Source organism: Anas platyrhynchos, chromosome 13 (assembly GCF_047663525.1).
Source record: "Anas platyrhynchos isolate ZD024472 breed Pekin duck chromosome 13, IASCAAS_PekinDuck_T2T, whole genome shotgun sequence".
Lineage (NCBI taxonomy): Eukaryota > Metazoa > Chordata > Aves > Anseriformes > Anatidae > Anas > Anas platyrhynchos.
The window spans coordinates 15,161,567-15,166,473 of NC_092599.1; the positions used below are offsets into that span (position 1 = coordinate 15,161,567).

At 50.1% G+C, this 4,907-nt stretch overlaps 1 long non-coding RNA gene across 1 annotated transcript; it reads right to left on the minus strand.

Moving 5' to 3' along the window:
• Positions 1–313: 313 nt before the first annotated feature.
• Positions 314–4,907, minus strand: LOC101803665 (uncharacterized). Its single transcript, XR_011812411.1, has 4 exons — positions 4,524–4,907; positions 4,247–4,414; positions 2,088–2,492; positions 314–1,211 (listed from the first exon to the last, which is right to left on the minus strand). It is a non-coding gene; the product is annotated as an uncharacterized lncRNA (long non-coding RNA).

Below are 4,907 nucleotides of genomic sequence, written 5' to 3' on the forward strand. Positions count from 1 at the left end.
GACAGTAGTAGTAGGGTGATGGCTGGACCAGATGACCCTGGAGGTCTTTCCCAGCCTTAATGGTTCTGTGATTCTATGATTATTTTTTTCACAGATTATTGACCCTGACTTCAAGGAGGAGCCATCTCTCATCCCAGGCACTGCAGGATGCCAGCGTGACCCTGGGTTTCCAGATGGCTGGCATGATGATCAGGACAGTGAGGACCAAAGCAAGGGAGGCAGCTGCCCTCTACAGCCCTGTCAGCCACACTGATCTGATGGGGCTAGTGAAATTAATTAATTAATTGCCTTCATCCTTTGGTGTACACCAGACAGCTTATAAGAACCATCTGTTTTGCATTTCTCCTCCTTCCCAGTGTGAACAGAACATTTTAAAGCATTTTTGGTGTTCCAGCAGACACCTCTTCCCCTCCTATGGGACCACCCAAGCCACCGCTGCAGCCCTCCATCCGAACGGCACCGTGAGTCTCCTGGGTCTTCAGCAGCAACCGAAAGCTGTGTGAACAACAGAGCTGGCTGGCTCCTGCCTGAACAGCATTGCCTCAGTGTTTGCAAACACTGCCTGTAACGGGGTACAAAGATGAAGACACAATTGGCAGCGCTTGGCCTGGGCTCCCTTCCAGCAGCCCTCGCTGCAGGGAGGGGGTGGCCGATTCCCAGCACAGCTCTGTGAAGTCATCCCCTCCCGACGTGCCTCCTCCCTGACATCAGCTGAGGAAGGCAGACACAATAGCGGTCCTCTGCTACAAAACTGGCTTCGGAAGGTACCAGCAAACGCTGCCTCTGCTCAGCTGGCCTCCTGGGGAGCACCTGACACCGGGGCATGCAGCGGGATGCAAGGATCAGAGAGGCTGAGCACTGACAGGCAGCTAAGCAGAGTTTGTTCCCTGCTGGAAGCCAAATGGGGCTGAATATCTGCAGCCCAAAGGACAGTGGTGTTTCCGTAGGGATGCCTGAGCATCCTTTGCTCCCAGGAAAGCAACACAGAGCTGGGTGACACTGGTGGGACAACGCCTGGGAAAGGCAGGAGGGACTCACCTGGCTCAGCCCCGCTGCTGTTCTGCAGGCGCTCTCGTTGAGCTTGGCTTCCTCATGCCTGCACCACTGACACCCAGGAGTTTGTGGGCTCAGCAAAGCTGCCATCCAGGGTCAAGGTCCCACAGTGGTGACTTGCACAGCCCAGAGACCTGCATGTGGATGCAGAAGCCTTCCTTTAAATGAGAGAGAGGTGGCATTAGTGATGAACATCTTCCAGAGGGGTTCTCCAGTCCCTTTGGCACCCAGCAAAACACCCAGACAGAGGGGAAGGCCTCTCCTGGGGAATGGTGGGACCCAGGGTGTGAGCCCAGGGAACAGGGGATGCTGCAGACCTCCTCGTCCACCCCAGCAGCTCCTGCTGTGGTTTTACTGGCTGCTGAGCAGAAGCAGTTCTTTGCCCCCAAAGAAAGACCTACATCTGCACGGGGCCCTTCAAAAATGTTTTATCCATCCAGTATCCCTCCTGCAAAAGTGCCCATCTGCACTCACCATCCTCCATAGTTTCCAGGTTTAATGTTTTAATTGAGGTGGGATGAATTATTTCAAAAGTGGCAATGGAACACACACAAAAAAGGTGGAATTTCTCTTCCTTATTCCAGAAGTCAGCACGAGGCACTTCATTCTTTACAAACCTCTTAAGAATTTAGCTGGAAAATGAAACATTTGGCCTTTTCATTACTTCTCCCCCTTTTTTCCTTTTCTTTATTTCAGTGACAAATTAAAAAAAAAAAAAGTTGAAATCATTGGAAAACATTTACAAAAAAGGAAGAAACTAAGTGTTTCATTTCTGAACGACAGAATGAGCAAGACATTTTAGTCTTTTTAGCATCTTCATGCTCTACTTTCTTATTTCCACAGCAGAAGGGGGAAACTTATTGAAAAAAAAAAAAAAAAGAAAAAAAAAAAGAAAGCTGGATTGCAGAGACTCTGGCTCCTCATGCTCTAGAAAAGTTGCCAAAACTTACTGATACCTGAACACTGTGTATTAGCACTGGAACCATATTGGTGGTGGAAATATTCAAGAAGTGATTTAAAAATAAGTAGTGTACCTCTTTGCGTTCACATTCATGCCACCAGGTTTCAGTAGCAGCTGAAACTCATCACGTGGGCTTATGACTCTCCAGTGTCAGATTTAGCTTCTCTCCTCCCCATCTCCAGCTAGGAGACAAGTGGCATTCCTTCAGGCTGGGGACCAAGGCCACGTCATTGACAGCAGCAAAGCTGCAAGTTGGTCATTTGACTTCCAAACTCAGGAGAAAGTGCAACTTGTGAATAAACTTCCACTGAGCGACTTTCCATTGTGACCAAATCCGAGACAACTGCGAATCTGTTTGCAGATGCTCTGCCAACGAGGGAGGAGATGTTTGTGAACGTGTCCATTTGTGGCTGGCTGGCTGTATTTATTTGGCTGGCCAGGGAAGCTTTGGAAGAAGGTCTCCTCACATGCCCTGGACCTATGGAGAGAACACATGTACCATGAAGGTTGTGTGTAGTAAAACATGCTTTAGAGATGTCCTTTAAGGAGCCTCCAAGCTCCTGCAAACCAAACACACCTAAACACCAAATGATTTTCAACCAAATTCCAGCGGTAACAGCACCAACTCTCATGCCAAAGCGGGGAGCAGACGGCTTCCTAATAAATGTGTCTTCTGCATGAATACTACACCTCCAGAGAAGGAATTTCATGCTTGGGTGAGAGACTGCTGAGAGCCAGCCAGGCTCTGCTGAGCCAAGAGGATGCTCTGAACCTGCTGCAAGGGAGATGCTGCAGCTGCCCCTGGCCTTTCATGGGCTGGGCAAGTTGGTGCACTACCCAAAAATGCACATGCAGGCTACAAATCGCTATGGCATTTGCCAGTACTCTTGACTTTTTTTTTTCCCTACTCACGAATCCTTCCCTGAGACTTCCCTTGAGCAGTGATACCCCAGCACTGCATGCCCCAATTTCCAGCTCTCTCTGTAAGCCATCAGTCCCATCCTCCTCCTGTAATTATGCTGCCCAGGGACAGGTTAGCGCAGCTGCATGCTTTGCGCTGGGATGAGCCAGCTCTGCCAGCCTGATAGGAGCCAAGCAGGCAAGTTTCCCTTGGCCAGGGCTCCCGCCACTCTCCCACGATGAGGTCTTTATTTATTTCCACCAGCAGCCTCCTTTGATGTTACAGAGTGGGGAAAGACCAAAGAAACCTCGCTGAGATGCGTTTGGTGCCCTCAGAAAGCTGCAACGTCCCCTCGGTGTCCCCACTCCCACTTCAGGACAGCTCAGATGCTCAGTCCTCCAAAAGTCACACAGCACCTAAATCCCACCAGTCTTTTGTATGATTTAGGTATTAAGTAGAAAACATGCTTCCAAATCCCCTGCTGAATTATCCAGGGAGAGTCAAGTTGGACCTGCTATCAAATACAACTACAAGCTTTGGACTGCAACACATGCTCCAGAGGAGGAGACATCAGGATGCTGCAAGGGTGTCATTTGCCAAGCCATGTAGCCCCTGGTACCTGCACGGAGGGCACAGGGTCCTTTGCTCCAAGGATCCTTAGGTCTACCACAAAAGAAGGTGGCACCCTGCTTGCCCAAGCAAAGACGTGGTGAAAGAGCAATGGAGGGAGAGCTGCACAGACCGGGATTTGCAGAGCAAATAAAACTTTCCTTTTTCCTCAAAGTCAGCTTGAAGGGTGCTAATAACCCTGCTGAGAGCTAGCAGATCAGCTCTGGTCTGACCACGGCAAATGAAGGAGCATGGCTTCATCTTCATCACTGGCACAGGCAAAGCATAGTCCTGCCCAGCTCTTGCTCTCAGGAGCTCAAGTTCAAGGGCTGTGCATGAGCTCTGCCTACAGCCTGGCTGCTCGCGTTCTACCCTTGAAAAGCAGCCATCCCAGGAGCAGACTCCAGGCTGAGACTGGATCCCACAGTAACCCTTAAAACCACTTCTAAGAAAACACACAAACAATGTTAATGCCCATAGGACAGGCAGAGACTTCAGAGACCTGCTCCGTAGCCCTTTCTGGACAATCACCCTTTAAATTTAGCTCCTAAGACAAGTTTGTAAGACATCTTGCCGGAGCAAAACAAGATCCCAAGATCCAATCTTACTCGAACCATCATCACTAGCACTTCTAGCATGGCACAAAATGCATCCCTAGACACTGGAAAATCTGCTTTTCCCGAGCCAAAACTGGCTGCTCTGCCAGTTGTTTGTGCTCTTACCTCAGAAAACTCCTCTCCTGCCTGCACACACAGGGAAGCAGCTGCACGCTGCTGTTGCCATGAGAGCTGCAGTGCTCCGGGGTTGCACTGTGGCACGGCTGGACACACACGGGAGGCAGTGCTGGGCACCCTGGGCAGTGCTGCAGGAGGACCCCCTTGGTCAAGTCACTAAAATAAAAATTAAACAGACAAATAATCAGCAGAAAAACCCTCTCAGGTGGGGGATGAGAAGATTTCACAGCTATCTGAGCCCTGGCACAGCACCAATAGCACGTACCCCAGGAGGTTCAGTGACCACCTGATGTTTCTCTCGGTAGCAATGCAGCTCTAACTGTGTCATTATCAATGCACCTGCTTAATTGGCTCCACCAGAAAGTCATTAGTGTAAGGGTAAGTTAAGTGACAGATGTCCCCGGATGTTTCTTGTTCACAAAACTATTCTCAAGCACTTGGTTCCTTCAAGGCTTTGGCCAGTGAAGGATCAGGAACCATCCAGCTTGGGAAGTGCAGCTTAACTCACGGCTTGCTAAGGGCTGTCTAAGGACAGGTCTACGCATGCCTGGGTTCTTCTCTTAACCCCACGGCATCCCTCAGAGTCGCTGTTGGCAGCAGGACGGTGTGCCGAGATGCTTCCAGTCGGACCCATGAAGGCCGAGCTTAT